The sequence below is a fragment of the Dipodomys spectabilis genome, unplaced genomic scaffold (assembly GCF_019054845.1).
Source record: "Dipodomys spectabilis isolate Male_0828 unplaced genomic scaffold, ASM1905484v1 ptg000096l, whole genome shotgun sequence".
Lineage (NCBI taxonomy): Eukaryota > Metazoa > Chordata > Mammalia > Rodentia > Heteromyidae > Dipodomys > Dipodomys spectabilis.
The window spans coordinates 21,749,270-21,771,262 of record NW_024870773.1 but is presented as its reverse complement, the minus strand read 5'-3'; the positions used below and the strand labels follow the sequence as shown (position 1 = coordinate 21,771,262).

The 21,993-nt window shown below is 41.7% G+C and overlaps 1 protein-coding gene and 1 long non-coding RNA gene across 2 annotated transcripts in view; one reads left to right on the top strand and one right to left on the bottom strand.

Annotated features, from left to right (window-relative positions):
• The window catches only part of Prkcq (protein kinase C theta), an 84,731-nt gene extending 84,130 nt beyond the window's left edge, over positions 1 to 601 (bottom strand). The window contains exon 1 of the mRNA XM_042686116.1: positions 151 to 601. The gene's annotated coding sequence lies outside the window, so the exon portion shown is untranslated. The remainder of the gene's footprint in view (positions 1 to 150) is intronic.
• A 12,737-nt stretch (positions 602 to 13,338) lies between these two features.
• Positions 13,339 to 21,192, top strand: LOC122113157. The gene is made up of 4 exons (XR_006148392.1): positions 13,339 to 13,432; positions 16,862 to 16,963; positions 18,594 to 18,679; positions 20,901 to 21,192. It is a non-coding gene; the product is annotated as an uncharacterized LOC122113157 (long non-coding RNA).
• Positions 21,193 to 21,993: the final 801 nt, after the last annotated feature.

Below are 21,993 nucleotides of genomic sequence, written 5' to 3'. Positions count from 1 at the left end.
GCTTCGGCTCCTTTTCGGTTTCCCTCTCCGGCTCACCTTCCCGCGGAGACCCCAGGCTCCTTCCTGACACCGTGGCCCTTCCCGGAGGGGTCCGGGCTCCCCAGCCCGCTCCCTCCCCGCCCCTGGGGCGAGGGGCGCAGGGACCCTTACCTGGGGTCCTGGCGCTGCGCGGCGGCTTCTCCGGCGACGCGGGGCCGGGCGCGGGCCGGGCCAGCCGCGCGCTCCGCGGGTGGCACCAACCAGGGGGCGCTCGTGGTCACCCTCCCCCGCCACGGCCCGGCTGGCCCGGGGAGGCGGGGGACCCCGGGACCCCGGGACCCCGGGACCCCGGCGCTCAGCCCTAGACCGGCTGAGACCGCCGATTGCGGGCTGCCTCTCCCTGGCTCCTCCCGTGTCCCCCCTCCATCCTCACGGCTTCCCGGCCACCTGTCGCTCCGCGGCGACCTGCACCCGAGCGCGCGGCCCCCTTCTGCGAGCCAGGAACGAGGGGCGCACGCCGTCTCCGCCCCACGGACTGGAAACCCGCAGAGAGCCTCCCGCGGGCGGGCTCAGACCGTCGATTCCAGATGTTTTCTCATTAGAACGACTTGCAAACGTGGCTCTCTCTCTCTCTCTCTCTCTCTCTCTCTCTCTCTCTCTCTCTCTCTCTCTCTCTCTCTCTCTCTCTCTCTCCCCCCCTTTCCCGCTCTCCCCACCCTCTTCTTTCTCCCTCCCTCCTTCTCCCTCTCCCTCCCCCCCCTCTTTTTTCCCCTTCCAAATTACCACCCAAGAAGGTTTGGGTTTAATTCGGATCCCAGGATAATGGTTTCTCGATTGCATTTTGCCGATTCTCTGCATCTGCTCATTATCTTTAATTCTTTAAATCTTTAAAGCAATTCAGGTTTTCCAAATTGAATGGCTTGAAACTCCGCAAGTCTTTAAAGTTGCAACACGGTCCGGAAGAGAGCGTTTCTCATTTTAGGATTTTTTTACATTAAAAAAAAAAGATACTAAAGATGATCACAATGAGAATAAATAGAGCAATTTTTTAACATGTGTCAAACAATTATTTTTTATTCAGATTGGAAATTAAAACTATGTTACAGAGTGATTTCTTTTCCATGTTGACACTAAATGATAACTAATATTTGATTGTTGCTGTAATTTACTAAGTTCAAATTAGTCTGAGCAATTAAACAGTAATCATTTCTTACCTCCCTCCCTCCCTTCCTTTGTTCCTTTGTTCCTTCCTTCCTTCCATCCATCTTTCCTTCCTTCCTTTTCACTCACTCTTCTCTCTTTCTGTCTGTGTCTCTCTGTGTCTTCTCCTCTTCTTCTTTCTTTAATTACAAGTGTACCAAAGAACCACAAGCCTTTGGTGATATTAGTTTCTGATTTTTGAAGTATAGAATATTATTTTAAAAGGAAATTCTGAGGCTCCAAAGTTGGCTAACTTGATTCAGTCATTCAGGACTGGGCTAGGAAGCCAGACACAGTGATTTTTGTATGAACCTAGCAAAGCTAACACACACACCTTTGAAGGTTAAACATACCTGGAGGCATGGCTCATTTGACAGCGTGCTTGGCAAGCGTGGGTCCTGAGCTCATTCATCAGCACACACACACACACACAAACACACACACACACACACACACACACACACACACACTCCTATCTTCCTTCCATTTGTACAAAGATCTAGCAGCAAACAGCATTGAGTTGTACTTGGAAGATGCTAGCTCAGAGGTATAAGTGTTTTGTCTCATCTGTGACATCACCAGAGCCAGGTCAGTCCCTATGATGTGTTAATGGTGAACATTTCACACACAAAATAAATATGTGCATTGAGAAACAAAGTGAAGGAATGATACCTACTGCATATTGTCTCTGCAAGGGCAGCAGAGACACTGCTTGTTCTAAATTCCCCTGGAGTCCTTCTCCCATCATCCTTCAGGGCAGCTTATTAGGTATGATTAGCCTGAGAAGAAATGGCAAGATGGTTGCTATGCTGAGGGCTTCTCACAGCCCCACGTCTGGATGTAAGGAGAAGAAGGATACGTACATTCATGTGTGTATGTGCATATGTGTATGTCTGCATATGCGTGTATATGTGTATAGCGGGATGTATATGTGTGAGGTGGGTGTATACAAGAACTCAGGGAAAGTTTGTGTGTTGTTAATTTAGTTACCTGTCAGTGGCTTTTAAAAATGTTTCAAAAGGTGATAATGTTGACTTTCTACTAAGTACCTATTTAACAGGCCATATGATGGACACTTTAGAGAGATGACATTTAAGCTTCATATCAATTTTATGAAGTAGCTATCAACACCACCACCACTATCACCATTATTGCCACTTGGCATATGAAAACAATGTGATTTAAAGAGATGAGTGGCTTGTGCAGGATCTTATCATCAGAATTCAAACCCTGAGCAGCCTGGAGTCAGCCTCTGGAATCATGCCAGGTTCTATCAAATCCTGCCTCCATTCTTATGATCACTATGTTTTTTTTCTCTCTCTCTTCTGCATATCTCGTCTCTGAAGACTCATGTACTCTAAAATTCTAATCTTACAATTGGAATCCCATTAATTTGAAGGCTAGCTCTTTTCCAACAATATTCATCATATATCTTAGGAAAAAATGTTCATTTGTTTAAAATTTTATTATAAGACTCCCAATGTCTTCTTGGTACATGACACAGGAACCTGTGGACTTGCTGATCACAACTGTCCACCAGCTTTCTTCTTCCTCAGACTCAGGATTTTCTATGATCAGACCCTCTGTTGCTGTAGTACATGGGACTGGTGCCAAAAGCTTCTCCATACCTTTGTTTCTTGGAAGAGGAAATGGCATTTCCGGGAGAGGATGACATGTGGGTGGTGAGGTTCCACTCCTTGTGTTAAAAAACAACTTTCAGTTCTGCACTTCTTTTCCTCCTTCAGTGACTGCCCCCAGGGTTCCTGGAATTGTGCTGAGTGTCGTGTAGGGACACTCCTGTGGTTCAGTTCACTTTAGTGGGGAGATAACACAGTTCACATGCTGGATCCACAGCTTCCTGGAGTGCTCGGGAACAGAACCAGGGAAACCCAGGCAACTTGAACTGAAAGCTCTCAAGACTCATTTTCTTGAAGGCAGCTTGAGACATCACTTCTATTATCTTCTGGACCAGTTGAGGAGGATGCACTGTCTCCATGAAAACCACCTCTGTATCCTTCTGTGGAATACCCTTCCAGAAGGGATTTAGGATAAAAAGTAGAGAAAAAAAATCTCTCTGTCTCTGTGTCTGTGTCTGTCTCTCTGTCTCTGTCTCTGTCTCTCTCTCTGTATATAGTGTGCCTGCCTCGATTTTGGAGAGAGGTAGGAATGATCAGCACAGATAATTTGAGCACAGTGTTAATGGACGAGGGCATTTCTATCCTTGCAGAAAGTCATCACTTGGAAGAAACAAATTTGGACAATTTTATAAAGAGCTTGGTCGTATAAACGACCATATAAAATGATGCCAAGCAATTGAATCCCAAGATAAGGTCACAAGAGGTTTTATCTTTGTTGCTGCTGTTTTTAATGTACTTGCAATGTACTGTGTGATTTTTTTTTGTTTGTTTTGTATGCTCTTCCTCCATGCTATAACCCCTATTTTCACTGTATTTGATTCCAATGCCCTGCATCTTGTATATACATTTTTCTAATTTGGGGAGGGGAAGGGAAATAAAATGCTGAAATAAGGATATAGGATGAACCACTGTAACAATGAGATGTACAAGACACTAGATTGAAAACGAACTTTACAGCTTGGGCTTAAATAGAGACTGAAGAAACATGTGGAACCTAAGAATTCAGAAAATGTCAAAATAATTCTAAGAGGTATGTGTTGAGGTAAAAGAGGCACACACTAAACCACATATTCCCATGTGCACCTTGGACAAGAGAAAGGGAGGTGTGTGTTTTCAACTCGACTATAGAGTTTCGAGTGACAATGGTTGCTATTGGAAGTCAAGTTTAAATTCAGAAGCAAAAACTGGCTTTTCTGTTGGGGCATGAATAAGCTTTTCTACTGCCGATAATAAGGTCAATAACTCATGCACTGAGGGCAGAACTGAAAGGAGAATGCAAATTTTAGCCTCAGGAGAAAATGGTCATAGTGCAGTTTGGGGGCATTTCATTACTTGAAATATTTATAGATACATTTAGTAGTGTTAAGCTACTTTGTGATCTCAGACAGGATAAGAGAAGTAAATTCTATTTCTTCATTTAAAAAAGAGATTCTGATGATGATGGACAAATGCCTTCAAAATGTATTATTTGGTCCCAAAGAGCAACCTGAGGATTCATGATTTATGTTATTTTTTTTCATTTTTGACTTTGCTCATATATTGTAAGTAGATCTAAGCTGACATTTTTCTCTTTGCTCTTCCTTTTTTTTTTTTTTTGTTCCTGTCTCTAGAGAGAGCAAACAAAAAATAAACAGCTCTGAGTTTGGGATTTAGCCTTTCACTCACAGAGCAGATATTTCATCTCCAAAGGAAAAAAAAATGCCAACACACATAAGGGTGTCCAATATACAACTAAAATGTACAGTGATATAGAAATACTGGTCATATTTAAACAATCATATCAATCACTTACAGTGATATATTTACTCAACATCAACATGAAGAAAAGCAAAAGAACTAATTGTTTGGTATGCCACATGATAACTTGATTGGACATACTGTTTGGAGAGCAAAAACAATGGGATGAGATGATATATTCATTTTTCCAGATAGACTGCAAATGTGGTGTATGTCTTCACGAATTCCTTGTCCTATAAATGTGTTTTTTAGTAAAGGAGCAAGCAAGACATGTGCACATTAAATTCTGGCAATTTCATTGGAATGACTGAGTAGATAAATCAAAGATTTGATGCTTATAAATGTCTAAAGGGAATGATGTCTTTGACATTAATAGTCATCTTTTATGTAGCATTTATATTATAGTAGTTTGCATATATGATCTTCCTGAACCCTTAGAGCAATCCTAAAATATGAATGTTATTCACACTTTAGAGATGGAGGCTCAGAGAGAGTAATTTACCTAAAATCCACAAGGCAAGTGAGTGTGAATGCCAGGATTAGAACCTGGGTAAACTTTATTCAGAGCCTGGTCACCAGCTATAGAGGCTACAAACAAGGGTCATACTCCATGTGCAGACTTTGAAAAATAATGTCTGTGTTTTTTTACATCCACTCATTTACCTACGAAGCTAGAAGTTAAATAAAAAAGGGAAAGAGGAAACGATGATAATTCCAGAGTCCAAAAACAATTAAGTGTTTGGTGTATATCGGCATAACTTTGAGAATTGTTTTATAAATGTAATATGATTTTTAATTTTTATGTGATTTTAATATGATTTTTAAATGATACTGGTTGTCAATAAAGTAATTGATATTCATCATAGAAATTAAGAAAATTATATATACATATATTAAAGTATATAAAACTTTAATCATTGACAATCTCAAAACATGAGGGTAGCTGTTGAGCCATTGATATTTTATCCTAATCAATGAAATTACATATCCTGAGTTTGAACCCAAGAGTATCTACATGATATGGTTTATAATTTATTCCACAGTGTCATTTAAAAATTATTTTGTTTTTTGCTTGAGTTGTTGATGTTTTCTTGAAATTATGAATATGATTTTTAGGCAGATGGTTAGAGCTTTCTAGTTGCTCTGAGTAGGACTAGTTAATTTCTACTTAAAAACAAAAAAATCACTTTCACAGGGCCTGGCCTGGTGGTACAGGTCACATTTGAAGGCTGGCCTGGGCAAAAATATGAGACTCTCTATAAAAAAACAAATGAAAGCATAAACAAGTGAGTTATGACCCAAGTGGTAGAGCACTCACCTAAGCCTCTCAGTACAACCCTAGTATTAGGAGGAAAAAAATGTCTCCCTTCTCCTGACACAAATACTTCAAAGAGTGAATTTCACTGTAAAGCTGCTCATATACCTACTTCCTCTCACCATGCCTTAAAGCTTTTCTTTGTATTTGACTTTTCTTAAGCACTTTCCGCTTGTCTTAAGCACTTTCCAACTTTTTGTTTACTAATTGGAGTGTGAGCTTTAGAGGAAAAAGCCTTTGGTCTAGACTAAAATAGTCAATATTACTAGGTAAATAAGTTTAAGTGCTACATGAATCAAATCAAGAAGCAAGAAGATCTCTTCTTCCTCCTCCTCCTCCTCCTCCTCCTCCTCCTCCTCCTCTTCCTCTTCTTCTTCTTCTTGTCAGTTGTGGGGCTTGAACTGTGGGCCTGAACACTGTCCCTCAGCTCTTCAGCTGAAGGCTAGCGCTCTACCACTTGAGCTACAGCACCACTTCCGGTTTTCTGGTGTTTTATTGGAGATAAGAGTTTCATGGACTTTCTTGCCCGAGCTGGCTTTGAACCGTGATCCTCAGATCTCAGCTAGGATTACAGGCATGAGCCACTGGCGCCTGGCTAAGAAGATCACTTCTTGAGAGCCTTTATGCCACATGATATAACCTGTTCAAAAGTCTTAGAATCTTAAGGACTCAATAAACATTATGGCCTTAGTGGCTCATGCCTGTAATTATAACTACTCAGGAGGCTGAGATCTGAGGATCTTGGTTTGAAGCTGCCTGGGCAGAAAACTCTTGGAGATTCCAATTTCTAATTAACTACCAAAAATCTGGAAGTTTAGGTGTGTGTAGAGTGCCAGCCTTGAGCAAAAAGAGCATAAATTCAAAAAGAACCTTTCAATTCCCAATACCAGCACAAAAATCAATAACACAAAACCCAAGTAGATACACGCTAGGCTACCTTTCTGTGCAACAGTGCCACTAAGCTTTCATTTTTTCCTAAGAATATGAAAAAAAATTGAGCTAAATAAACCAAATAACAAGTAACTGAATTTTTCTTTTAACAACAAGGCTTGATTTTATGGTCTTATACATTCTCTACAGAGTGCCAAAATACCAAAAGACAGTCCAGAAAACTCATGGGCATGCATCTATCTCCCCAAACCTCTCATGTGCTTTCAACTTCTACAGAATCACAACTTCTCTATTCCTTATAATTGCATTTGGGTAGAACTCAAATTTGTCCATGATTCTAAACTTAAATTATTCCATTTACTTCTTAGCTATGAAAGAACATTCCAAAAATTCCACACTGTACTTAGCAGCTCCCTGGATATAGTGGCTCTATTATATACATTATGGGGAGGTTGTGGAGAAAGTAGAATTCTCATGCAAAGTAGTCCAGCTTCGCAAAGTTGTTTCACAGTATCTGCTAACGCTGAACAAAGACATAACCAGTGACCCAGGAATGTTGTAGGCACGCACGCAAAACACACAACTGTGCACATATGCACTACATACATAGATGACATGTTCACTGGTGTCCTGTTTAGAGTTCTCTACAGCTGGCAATAATCCAAGGGTAGAATGTGGTACTCCCATTAATTGAAACCATGCAGCATGTCATAGCAAAATCAAATCTCACAAGTATAATCTTGAGTGCTAGAAGACAGGTCCTGTACTGTTTGATTTCATGTACACAATGTTCAAACACGAGTTAGATTCATTCATGCTCAGAAACATAGTTATTACATTTTGGGAGATGAATGGTGGGGAGGGGAAGGGGATCTAGGAAAGGTATTTATTATTAGAATATTTATGGTGTATCTTTTTACTCAGCCTGAGGGCATGATTTCATGGTGTGTCTACTTTGTAAACATGTCCATTGGTGATTTGTATGGTTTTCTGTATATGTCAAGTCAAATATAAAGGATTTGTCAATGGACTGTGATATTGTATTTATAAATCCTTTCTGTGTAGCCACAGTAGGGTTAGTTTCCCAGGTAATGAGGAGTTCATCAGAGTTCAGTGAGTGGAACCCAGGTGGCAAATATGTTCATTTTTCCTGCCCTGTGCTATCCACGATGCTAACACATGAAGCTTAATGACCTCAAAGAAGTCACTGGTGTTTTCTGAATCCCTTTTTCCTATTTGCTAAGTGAAGGAGCAAAGAAAATGTCTTTTCCAGTCCTTTCTGACCCTCACCGCTGCGGTGCTGGAGTTCCCTACATGCATCCACTTGTGTTCTCTCTCTCCTTCTTCCTCTCTCTCCTTCCTTTCTTTCCTTCTTTGGTCTAAGATTGTGCCTATCCTGTATTTCTTCTGATTTTCCATGGCAGTGCCTTGCTAATAGCAAATAATAACCCAATGTTTTTATAGGGGCAATAGTTCAGTAAAGTTAAAATTCCACATTATAGTCAGTAAAATGCCTCAAAGATCGAAAACTGAGAATTTTCCCAATGTGGGCAAAAAGCAGTTCATGATATTTAGGTAGAATCCAATAATAAAAGTGTGCAAGAAGGGTAGACGAATGAAGCAGTGATACTCCCTGGACACTGTTTTGAAAATAAACTAGACAACTTGTAGGTGGGGATAAGAGGGGGAAAAAAAAACAGGGAGAAAGTGAGGGAAGGGGTGACATTCTCCAAAAAGAAACACACTCATTTGTATAACTGAGTTCTATAACTGTAACCACTCTGAGCATCACCTTTATAGTAACAATAATTTTTTTTAAATGTGCAAGGAACAAATGAGATCACTGTATATTATTATTTGGAGGTAGCTGGTCTTCGAGAAGAAGTATGTAGTCATTACTACAAAGTAGGAACAAAGTAAAAAAAAAAAAAAAAGAGAGACAGGTTGGTTTAAGAAAATTGAATTTGAAGTCATTAAGGTTTCAGTGACAGAGTCCTGGGGACTGATAAAGACTAAAAGAAGAATTGAAGGGCAATGATTTCACAGTGTGTGTTCACACTTATTCAGTTGTGCTTAATTATACTCCTGTAGGGATGAAGCTGAAAATGTGGCTAACCTCAGAACAAACCTCCATTTGCTCAGTATAAATATCCTTGGAATGACTTCCTTTTTTTTTTTTTTTTTTTTTGCCATATTCTTCTTCATCACAGTTTCCTTGGTTCATTTGGACTTGGGTGGCAGGGTGCCAGGTCACTCTCCTGTATAGATTCACAACATCGTGCTGGTGATATGGACCGAACTGAAATGATAAAATTGCCAAATGCAGGCTCAGGTGCAGGAATGGAAGCAGCTTCCCAGGTGCCCTGAGAGGAGAGTAGGGGACAGTGAGCAACAGAGGGAGACCTATGAGGCCGCGCTGGAGTGGGTATCAGCTTCTGGCTGATTCCGTCACTTGGTTGCACCTTGGGTCTCTCCCCTGCCTCCACCTGTGCGTGTTGAGTGGCACACACTCTGTTACAATGGGGTAGCCATCAGGTTATAACAGAGTTCTGGAAGTTTCTATGGTGTTCCTGAGAAAGAAACTCAGAGGGAATTTTCAAAGAGTGGGTTTTGGTTTTGTTTTCTGGTTGGCTATGGGGCTTGAACTCAGGGCCTGGATGCTATCCCTGAGCTCTTTTTGCTCAAGGTTAGCACTCTACCACTTTTAGCCATAGCTTCACTTCTAGTTTTCTGGTGGGTAATAGGAGATAAGGGTCTCACGGACTTTCCTGTCCAGGCTGGCTTCAAACTGTGATCCTCAGATCTCAGCCTCCTGAGTAGCTAGGATTACAGTCATGAGGCCACCGGCACCTGGCCAGATAGCACTTTTAGAAATATGGAAGTAGCTGGGAACTGGTGGCTTATAACTGTAATGTACTCAGGAAGCTGAGATCCAGAGGATCATGGTTCAAAGCCAGACTGGTGGAAAAGTCCATTAGACTCCCTCTTCAAAATAACCAGTCCAAAACATGTCTAGAGATACGGCTTAGATGGTAGAACATCAGTTGTGAGAAGCAAACAGGAGGCACTGAGTTCAAACCAGCCCAAGTACTACAACCCCCCCCTCCCCCAAACCCTTGAAATACATTCAGCCCAGAAAAAATACTCTTACCTCCTTCATCACCTTCAACAGCCACACATGCTGGCAGTCAATATCTCTATGGATGAATACAGAGCCTTCTCACCCCTCCGACTCTGCTTGCCTACTTCACGGATGAGAATTAGTTCAAATAAAACAGGTGGACATTCCTAACCAAACAATCTTACTGTCCTCCTTTTTCTGAAACCACTGTAGAAAGAAGAGAGAGTGTGGTGTGGTGGAAAGAAAGTGGGCTTCTTGTTCAATGACCCCAAATCTGTGCTTGCTGTTATGTCTGGGCCTACTACTACTGGTGAGATGTTTGGACTTGGGGAGTCACATCTCTTGGTCTCAGTTTCTTTAGCTGTAGAGAAAGCTACAGGGCAGAGAATGTCCATTTGCACTGGTAAGATCCAAAGGAATGTAAGTCTCATGGATATTTGCACTTGTTTCTCTGCTCTGCAAGAAGACATGAGCTTTGTATTCAGCTGAGATTGACTGCCTAAAAATAACACCTTCAGTTTACTAGAACTTCTTGCCACAGAAGCAGCAGAAAGTAAGATGTTTCCATTTCCAGTGACAGGCACCTTGTATTTTAATGTCTTCCATTTCATTCTTCAGTGTTTTCACTAAAACATATGTGGTTTTCAAACACAGGAAAGAAAACATGGTAACCTGTGGTTATAATTTCCACTAGAAAAGAGAAACAGCAGAGCTCAGAAAGACACCTTGTGGGGAGTTCCTTTCTGCTTGAAACAGGAAAACCCATGTGAGAAAATTTTGCTCTTGAGATGATCACTATTAAAGACTGGCATTTTCAGATGGTGTTGAAGGAGGCCTTGTGGTGTCAGGTGTCAGGACTGAAAGAAAGTTGAACAACTAACTGTATTGAACACATGAAGTCTTTAGAGAGTTGTTTCTTCTTTTCTCCCCTTTAATGGAATCTGAGACATCAGACAGCATCTTCCTAGACATTTCCCAGCCAGCTCCAAGATGATCTTATGGGCATCCACTGGAAGAAGAGTGACCTGGAAAATAGATCTTCTCTTGTGGTGCTGACGTTCATAGTTATTTCCCACACCGGTTCCACCTTCCATGGGGCGGGACCAGTTGAGTTTGTTCTGTATTGAAATCAGTTCTTTAATAACTGTTTACAGATCACCAACTACATTTCTGATATGAGTTGCAGAGTTAATCAGGAAAGCAAAACACAAATGAAAAGCCATTTTCTCAAATCTAACAATCAAATACCAAAGCTATAAAGCAACTTTTATGTAAATGGACTTAAGATACTGTTATTTTAGCTTTTGGGGTAGTTGGGGTGCCAAACAGTAGAGTGAGAAACACTTTTGATCGAATCCCAGACATTGGCTCAAGAAGCCATGTTCTCAACCTTCAGGAGAAGTCTGTGTCTGTGGAGTCATAAAGTATAGGGAATTTTACTTTTCCTTCCAGTTGTCTTACTGGTTGTCATCAGATAAAAACATAGAATGTATAGCTTGCAGGCCTGTAATCCTAGCTACTCAAGAGACCAAGATCTGAGCATTGCAGTTCAAAGCCCAAGGGAGGAAAGTCTGTGAGACTCTTATCTCAATTAAATAGATATTTGGTAGTTAATTTACCAAAACAATACTGGAAATGGAGCTGTGGCTCAAGTGGTAAGCTAGCCTTGAGCAAATAAAGTTCAGGGACAGTACCCAGGCTCTGAGTTTGAGCACTAGGACCAGCACAAGTTTAATTAATTAATTATTAATTTAAAAAGAATACAGAGAGCCCGTCTCTTTAGTGAATCCAGAGGGACAGAGGCCAATGTTTGTTGTTCACAGGTGTGTTGGGTTCAGAGGGCTTAACAGCAGCATACACAGATCAAGAAAGCCAGTGGGGAGGGTTGTTCTGTACCTCAAGCTCTTATCTGCAGAGAGCATCATTTTATAGGTGGGTGTGTTTTCACACTGCACAGAGGAATATGGTAAAATATACACTTCTATCTGTTCAAGGTGGCACTGGGGAGCACTCCTGACTCTTGGTCCATGGCTGCTTTTTCTCAACAGAGCAACCACAAAGATCTGGTTTATAGCACTTGGCAGGTGTGTGGCTCTTTCATGCAATTCTGTGGGGCTCGCTTCTTCCAATGCAATCTGCCTGAGCAAGTTTCTCACCCATGCTTTTTCCTCACTGAGCTCAAGCCCAGTGGTCTCCTCACTAGTCCTTTGCTGCCCCTTAGGCTACAGATTAGAGCATCTGCACAAGGCCTCCTTCTTGGATTTGTCTGAACATTCATTCCTCTGATGATTTTCCTGCTTACCTTGGACGTGGCCAGGATCCAGAGCCTCATGCCTGTAATCCTAGGATTACAGGATGGCGAGACCTGGAAGGTTGCAGTTTGAAGCCAGCCCATTTAGAAAGAGCACTTAAGATTTGGTCTGTAATCTACCAAATGCTGGACTGGAGACCTGGTTTAAGCACTGGAGTGCCAGCTATGAGCAAGCGAGTGAGAGTTTGAGGCTCCAAAAGAGAAAAAGAACAAGCCAGATACAGAAGAGAGTTAAGTGCATGGACCCATTTATATGAAACACAAAGAGGAAAAAATAATCTGTGTATAGTGGTAGATGGGTCTGTTTATAGAAGAGCGGTGGGTGGGTCTGGAGATTACAGAGGAAATAGAAAATTTCTTATAAAATGAAAATATGTTATATCTTCTTTCCCCAAATATTACATATGTATTCATTTAAAATATGTTTAATATCTTTCAGTAGTTGGACAAAGGAGTTGCCATTCAATGAAGTGGCTTATGAATACAATGCATCTGGATCAATGTTACCACTTTCAACAGTCTCACCCATTCCCTACCCACCACTTCCCTCATGTTTCTTAATTTTGTAGGCTATGCATTGAATTTTTGGCTGCCTGCTCCTCACTTATTCATTTATTTGTTTTAATTAGCAAATAAAAAGTATATGTATTTATGGTGTTTTGAAATGCTTTAAAGTATGCATACGTTGTGGAATGGCTAAATAAGCTCCTTAACATATGCATTATCTCAGAGACCATTTGTTTGTGATGAGACCACTTGAAATGTGGCCGCAGCAATTTTTCAGTGTATAATGCCTTGTTAGGAGCAGATGCATATATCAAACGATAGATCTCCAGAATTTACGTCTAAGGGAAGTTTTGGATCCTTTTGACAAACAGCTCCCCAGTGTCCCCAAACAAGATCTCACATGTTGATTGAGGTGATGGTTACATGGATGACATTTGGCAAAGTTATTTATTTTCATCAATGGTTATTTTTTTATCAGTTAAAGAATAATGTTACCTGCAATGAAATTCACACAACCTGAGTTTTTCAGCCTCAAGACTTCAATGGATGGATATGGAGAAAGAGGCAGAGGATATAATGTAGCCCATAAGAAAAGGTAAACAACTAGCTGTCTTCTATTTTGTACTTCAGGGAAGCAGAGTGGCTTCTAGGGACAGACGACGGCTAACAGGATCTGCAAGAACGAGTAGATTTTCTTCAAGGGGAGAAATAGGCACAAGACATCTCAAGAAGAGGTAACAGAGCACAGATAAGAAGCTGTGCAAATTCCTAATGCCTGTGGAAGGCATGGGGATATTATGTGCAGTTGGTGTAGCAAATGGGTGGCAGGAGAGCTGGGTGGTAACAGGGGCAGCCACACTAGCTGGCAGCATGTCTGCAGAGAAGAAAACTGCAAGCTCGGTGGGAAAGCCTGGATAATGTGATTGCATCCATCCCCTAAAGCCCAGCCTCTGCAAAGGAGTTCTCTGCAGAGTCATTTACTTCACTTTTTTTTTTTTTTTGGTGGTTAAATTACCGCCTGTTCCTGTTGATGGGTTTGCAGAGAAATTCACAGATGTTGCTGATATTTTCAACCTAGCCATGTTGGTTCTGAACAATGACTGGTTTTGCCTTTTGTGAGTAAAAATACTTGCTTGTACAGCAGCCTTTGAAGGAGACATTGCAAGGTCAAAGCATTTTTGCTAGATGCCTTGAGCTACTGATTGAAATCACATTTCATGACATACCTTTGCTCTCCTTTCTCACTGATGGAGATATCAATGGTGGGTGAAGATGGTAGATTTTCTCCCAGCTTCAAACAAAAGCAGCTCTTGAGACTAAGTCTGCTAAGCTTTTGATGTACGGTCTTTCGGTTTTATGTTTCTATAAGTAACAATGGCAGCTTGTACTATCACTCTTAGGTAACTTTTACAACTTGTGTGACTTTTTCTTTTCTTTTTTCTTTCTTTTTTTTTTTTTGGTGTGTGCCAGTCTTGAACTCATGGCTTCTGGCTTTTCACTCAAGGCTGGAGCTCTACCACTTGAGCCACAGCACCACTTCCTACTTTTTGCTGGTTAACTGGAGATAAGAGTCTCTTGGATTTGTCTGCCCAGGTAGACTTCAGACCTTGATTGTCAGATCTCAGCCTCTTCCAGAGTAGTGAAGATTACAGATGTGAGTCACTGGTACATATCTTACAGCAGTCTCTTTAGGTAAAGAAAAAACATGGAGAAGGAGCAAATAGCTTTGGCTGCCTGTGTTGGGGGAAATATAACTACAGCTTGTGTACCTTGCTACTTCTATGATTGAATAATAACCTTTTTTCTGCTTTATTTTAGAATTCAGAGGCCTTTTAGTATAAGAAAACAGTACATGGCTTTAAAATGCTATGGGGCAGTAGGAGAAGGTATGGAGAAGACAGTGCAGACTTAGTCACTAGGATAAGCAGGGCCAATGCCGAATGCTCCAGGCCTTCCAGAGATCTCTGCATGTCCTAGCAATCAAAGGGCTCCACATGTTCAATTCATCCGTCAGATAACTGCTCTTCCCACACTCATTCACATATGTGTATCCAGGTTTAGATGCCATATGATTTGGTTAAGTAGTAAATGATTATTTTTCAAGAATGCTCTTAGGGATTAATTGTACCGTCTTAGGAGTGAAAGGTAGACAGAAATGAAAGCCAAATCTCTTAATTTGCAAATGCTAATTAATTTTGCATAACTAAGCATCATCATGGGAAGATGGACGGGAAATTTCCTAAAGTAGACATCCTTCATGCAGCTGTGAGCAGTGAGTTTCCAGTAGCTGAGACAAACATCATTTGCATATGCAAATCCAGATAGCTTAAACAATGTATTAGTTGTTGTTATTTAAATGAGGAGTAAACAATTAGCATTCTTAGAGCAGGCCAGCTTTCACTTAGTTGACTGTGTGGATTCAAACTCCAAAATGAAAACAATGCCTAGATCGCTTCCACTGGCCAAATTAAACATAAACCCAGAATTCTTAAACTTAGAAAGAGTCTTCCTCTTGTAGGGAGCATTATTCTCTAATGCTACCAGTATGTATATATTCGTTGTGAACACAGAGTGAAAATCTTTTCTCCCAATATTCTGAAACAAAATTAGAGAATTAATAAAAATAGAATTAAATACAATCCCACAGACACAGCATGGAAAGAAGGGCACACAATTGCAAGTTCAATTTTGTTTGGACAGTACTGAGTATGAAATGGAGGGTTTTGCATATACTAATCACACATTCTACCACAAATCTACCTGTGTAGCCTTTCCATTTCTGTCCACGCATGGTGTACTTTGAGGTTGAATTTCCTTTTATTTGCAAGGCAACCGGCCCTGAGTTGTCAGTGCTCTGGCTCATGTGCCAAGAAGATCTCTGGCATGTCCTGAGCTTACCATGCAGCTGTTTGGCTTTTATTACTTTTGCTGTGCAGCTTTCCAGCTGGTTCCTTGATGGTTCAGGAATCTTTCAGAGTTTTCTTCATGTGCTTTCTTAGAATAGAGGCTGGAATGTTGAAAACTGCATCTCCTAACCTTTTTTTTGATTTGTTTATTTTTAATTAGAGATGATTTAGGTTGTGCTGTGCAGAATTTTTGCTTGGAATGAGAGTTGGATGTGGGAACTGGGTCTTTTGTAGAGTTTCTGGAGCCAGCAGGTCTAGAAGTGGATTTGTCCCTGAGATGGCAGCTTCCGAATGTCTGGTTGTGACAGAAGCTGTAGCCTTCTTAGTGCCAGGCACCGCAGTGTAAACTGAAAGTTGTTTTGTAGAAGGGCAGTCAGTTTATTTCTGCAGCATCCCTAATGATTCTGGAAGAGGTCTAACAGCCCATGATAAGAGGCAACGCATCTGTTCTCAATCACTGAATTATTACCTTACAGTGATTGTTGTCATTCTGCTCAGGAAAATGAGGGGTTCAGAAATAAAATTATCCGATTGCAGTTGAAAGAAACAAGGATACTCTACCTTCAGAATGTGAGTTGTTTTAAACTGTACCAAAAAGATTGAGAGAGAAGCCAGGTACTGGTGGCTACACCTGTAATCCTACCTACTCAGGAGGTAGAGATCTGAGGAGCATGGCTTCTAGATAGCCCGGGTAGGAAAGTTCATGAGACTATCTCCAATAAACTACTCAGACAAAGCTGGAAGTGGTGCTGTGGTTTAAGTGGTCAAGCACTAGCTTTGAGTACAAAGAGGTTCAGGGACAGCACCCAGACCCTGAGTTCAAGACCCAGGACTGGCATAAAAAAATTGAGATTGAGAGAGGGGGACAGAGAGAGAGAGGGGGACAGAGAGAGAGAGAGAGAGAGAGAGAGTACTCATAGACACAGACATACACATACACACACAGATATTAAAGGTTTAAATTTTCTTTTAAGAAACAGAGATCATAGTGACTTCTGTAAATGCCCTGAAAAATATTTCCATGTCCTGTGGTCACAGGGTTGATGCAACTGAACATCAGATGTGCTCTGCACTGTGCGTTGCACGCCTCCAGCTTCTCACCAGTTCTTGTGTATAGAGAAATAATTCTAGGCAGGAGAAGATGGGAAGGAGGGTGTTTGGGAAGATTCAAGGCCAGGGAAGCTCCCTCACCAGCCCTGGTAGATGGTGTTCCCCAGTGACTGAGTGGAAAGCTCTTACTTTGGTGATCACCAACAGGGACCGCAGCTTTGCCCCGAGGACCATCCTCTGACCTGCTCCCTCCTGATTTCTCAATTCCTGACAACTCTGGAGGGAACTGTATCCCTGCAAGGTTCATAGGTAAGCACAAAGTCTTTCATGGAGGAGGGAACCTCACAAGCTCAATGGATGGCAAGAATCTGCTCAAGACTACTTGTAACAGAGACCAGGCAGTATAACAGAGTGGATTTTACAGGCCAGGAAGGCAATGATGTAATTTTAGGTCCAGGCTTGGGAACATGCCTATAATCCCATCTACTTGAAAAAAAAAAAAAAAACGATTTAGGGGGATCAAGGTCTGAGGCCAACATGGGAAAAGCACAAAACTCTATTATGAAAAATAAAGCAAACATGGCCAAGAACATGGCTCAAGTAGTAGAGTACTTTCCTAACAAATGCCAGGCCCTGAGTTCAAACCCTAATATTGCCATAAAACAAAACTCCCATAATTTTGTATTAACCTGGATGTAGATTATTAACCTTAATATTATTAACCTTATTAACCTTAATCAGAGCTCTTGCCAGAAGTTCTGGATTTAGTGTGCTCGCGGGAGTAACAGGGAATGGTTCTGAATGGTTGCTGAGAGAATCAGCTCGGATTCGAACCCTGAGAGGGCAGAAATGCCTTGGTAAGGTGAAGAATCAGAAGACAAGCTGATCAAAGTGCTGAAGGAGATTTGCTACATAGAGCTAGCTAGCTTACCCCTGGTATGAGTGTCCGGTTGTCTCTATAACAAGCAAACCACAAACTATAACAAATAACCACAAACTTAGTGTCTGAAAATAATGTTGGTTCTGGGGGCCAGAAGTCCAAGGCATTGAGGTATTGTCAGAATGCATCCCTTCTGGGTGCTGAGGGGGGAGAATGTGTCTCTGATCTTTTCTGGTGGCCATGTTCTTTCACTGTTGTCTCTTTTCCGTGTCTGAAGACAGACACCACATGGGGAGAAGAACCGAGGTTTCTGCCTTTGAGCCCAGGGTTCTTTGCCAGTGTGCTGGCTGACGATAGAATCACTCAATAGGGGAACAAGACTCAGGAAGCGAGATCAGCCTGGCCTCTGTGTGATAACACAGAGCACCACAGAGGCCCCTATGTCACCTTCCTTTGCCCAAGATGAGAAGAAGCTTAGAGCTAAGAGTAGCGGCCTTCCTCTTCTCTTCCCACCAGCCTCACCTAACACCCAGGACATGTCAATAGTCAGCCTGTCACATTTGCTACCCACTAGCCAGATTCACTACCCCTCCAACCCAGCTAAGCAGCATGGAGAACTACAGATCTCCATGAGGCTCAATTCCACAGCAGAATATTGAGAAGACACAGTTGGATGAGGATTGATGTGAATACAGATAATAGGGCTTAAATGACATTTAAAATGGAAAATGACATAATATAGTTTTAGGAACATATGCATCTCGACAGTTTAAATGACTAGAAATGGATCGGATTTCTCCTGCATGGAAGCTGGGAGGCGGGTATGATAACAAACCAGAGGAATATGAGAAGGCACCTTAAATTTTTGGCTGAAGATCTAATTAAGCATTTGGCTCTTTCTGGGAAGTTTTTATCTAATGCTAAAAGAGTCACTTTCAGTGTTGGGGCCAGAAATGGTGGACAGAAGAGTGGAAAACTTGGCTTGGAATCAGCTATGGCTAAGTAAGCTGGACATCTGCCCTGACAGTTTTGTTTTTTTCTCTTCTTCTATTGTGCAAGGCAGGACCAAGTGATGTCATGGGAACCTGCAGATGGCTCTGTCCTCTTCTTTGGCTGGTGCTGAGAAAACTGATCTTTGCAATGAAGTGAGTTCTTCACCCAACCTCCCCCTCCCCCCCCCCACGCCTCCCCTCCCCCGTGTCCAGATTCATCAGTCTGCCATTTGTAAACCTGTGGCCACCAGTCCGCTCGTGGGACCTCCAGAATTCCTTTTCTTTAGAGATACAATGTCCCACCGCCTTCAGCTTCTAAAAGAAATGCTTGTTTATCTCTGGGATGTTAGGAAAGCTGGTTTGCATCTCAGCTGTGTTCAGGGAGCACACAGAGAGGCAGAGTAATCAATTCCTCTCCTTTTCCCCTCCCTTGGCATTACTCAGGACCTTGAGCTTTGGAGACTGGAGCAATATTGCTCAGTCATACTGCCAGTTCTGCTTTTCAACAATTCCTTTTAGAATAAAGTCTCATTTTCAGCCCAAGTGTGCAACAGAGCCACGATCCACCTACTTTGGGGCTTCCTGGCATTGCTGGGATCACAGGTACACATGACTGGGTCCAGCTCCCTTTCTGTGGAAGTCTCTTGACCTTTCTGCCTGGGTTAGCTTGGGACCCAGATCCCCCCAATCTCAGCATCCCATGTAACTTGGGGTGACAGGCACCCTCTGTGTTCTCAGATGTGGATTGAAAAGGGAGTCTCACTACCTTGGGTGGGCTCAAACTGCCATCTTCTTATTCACAGCTTACCAAGTAGCTAGGATTACAGGCATGGACCACAGATACTGGGCTCCTATTCTTTCTTTCTTTCTTTCTTTCTTTCTTTCTTTCTTTCTTTCTTTCTTTCTTTCTTTCTTTCTTTCTTTCTTTCTTTCTTTCTTTCTTCCTTCCTTCCTTCCTTCCTTCCTTCCTTCCTTCTTTCCTTCCTTCCTTCCTTTTTTTGGTAGGTTGTGGGGCTTGAACTCAGGGCCTGGGCTCTGTCCCTGAGCTTTTTTGCTCAGGGCTAGTGCTCTACTACTTTGAGCCACAGCTCCATTTCCACCTATTTTCTTTTATATATTTGTTCATTTAAGGAGACAACATTTATTGTCTACTCAGATGTTGCAGAAAGCAAAGAATGATGTCACCTAACTTGCCCTAAAGGTAAAAAAGCAAAGAAGTTGAAGTAGGCAACAAATAGCTACCGTACACTGTTGGGTAACCACAGCAATAACAGCATAGAGAAGATCATCTCACATAAAACAGGAGGACCTTTTGGTCATGGTTCAAAATGAAACCAACTTGTGAACTAGACCAGAGCCTGGTTGGGGTCAAAAACTCAGATTTGCCTGAGATGGCTTTCAGGATTTGTTATCATTTACTCAGCAGAGAAGAATGGAAAGGGAGATTAAAGAAACAGATTTACAATGAGACAAGTGATAATCTCTCAGTGTTTTTTTTTTATTGCTTCTCTGAACAAATGACACAAGGTTTGGGCTTACCTAAGTTTTAGGATCCTTTAGCTTTCAGGCTGAGATCTGAGGATCATGGTTTGAAGGCAGGCTAGGTAGGAAAGTCCACGAGACTCTTATCTCCAATTAAGCACCAAAAAGCCTGAATGGAGTTGTGGCTCAAGTAGTACAGTGCTAGGCTTGAACAAAAAAGCTTAGAGATAGTACCCAAGCCCTGAGTTAAAGCCCCAGGATTGGCACATACAAAAAGTTACCTTCAGAAAAGTGGCTAAGTAGAACTTAGTAGCAGAATGTAATGCCTGAAGAAAAAAACAACCAGGAAAATTTATAGCTTCAGTGAAAACTTACTAGCCAACAGCACATAAAATGAGACTGAGTTGCATGCTAGGATGCTTTTCAAGTGTATGAAGTTGAAAAGGCCTCAACTCACAAACAGTATGGCAAATTGACATACTGGTGACAGACTACTTGATGCTGAAAGATTCTATATAGTAAGTGTATAAAAACAATTTCCTGATCTGGGAAGGTGGCTCAGTGGTAGAGTGCTTGCCTTGCATGCGTGAGGCCCTGGGTTTGATTCCTCAGCACCCCATAAACAGAAAAAGCTGGGAGTGTCACTGTGGCTCAAGTGGTAGAGCACTAGCCTTGAGCTGAAGAGCTGAGGGACAGCGCCCAGGCCCAGAGTTCAGGCCCCACGACTGACAAAACAACAACAACAACCAAAAAAACCCCAACTTCCTCATCTAGCTTTGTTATCAATTAAGTCATTTGTAAGATTTGTAGATAAAGAGACCCCAGAGATATGTTCAGTTACACTGCTCAAACAGGCAAGATATAGTTTATATATTTTGTTTTCATATCTTAGAACAAAGCACCCATTTTGGAGGAATTGTGCTGGCACCCGGACTGACGATACTTCATCCCTTGCTGGCTTCATACAAGGCCTCACTTCTTCTGCTGAATAGGAAAATCTGGACACTGTCACAACACACTGGTTTGTTCATAAAGAAATGCTGGGGTCAAATACTCTTGGAGAGGAAAGAATGCATTTTGGATGACGTTGTAAATATGGTTAACTTTATTGAAGCGAGATCAGCTTAATGGAGAATGTTTTGAAAAATAATTGGGTCAAGACTCAACTAGAGGAGATAGAGCCTTCTCTACCAAATAGAAATGTCATGGTTATTTGAAGGGAACTTTTTTTTTTTTTTAAATTTAATTTAATTTTATTTGTGAACATACTGTACAGAGGAGTTACAGTTACATGGGCAGGATAATGCGTACATTTCTTACCAAGCATTGCAGCCTCCTCCTTTGTTTACCCTTCACATCCCTTCCCAGCCTCCCCCCTCCCCCCCTAATCCCAATCCTTCTCCTTCCCCCCCTTCCCCCCCTCCCCCCCCCCCCCCTTGAAGGGAACTTTAGAAAATATAAAAGAGTAGAGTTTTTTCACAGTGCTTTGAAGATGAAGAATGGCAGAAGAGCAGATGTTTCTCATGGCAGGTACCAGTTAAAAAGTCTCCAAAAGGCCCTGGAGAAAATGTTTTTACTCCAAATGTCAAGAGTTTCTGGATTTAAAAGGAGCTGAGTATTTTTTTTAAATCAAGTTACAAAAGTAAACCTTGAGAAGCTTTCATTAAGGCTGAGCAATTATTCTTAATTTTTTATTGAGATGAATCTGTATGAATGGCAGAATAAAGTGGAACCATCCCCTTCTCTCTTCTTAGATGCAGAGCTGTCATAGGAACTTTTCTCAGAAGTTGGCATAACCCAAGAACATTTTGGAGAGATGCAGAAAAGTCACAGCTGTCCTCAGATTGTGCTCTCTAGAGAGACCCAGGGAGCTTCCTAGAGATTAGTTGCAGGTTTCAGGCTAAGACATAAGTCATGTGAGCCACAGAGCAGCAATAGAGCAGTTCCTGCAAGTTCAAGTTCTCGCATGCATCACAAGATTTCTG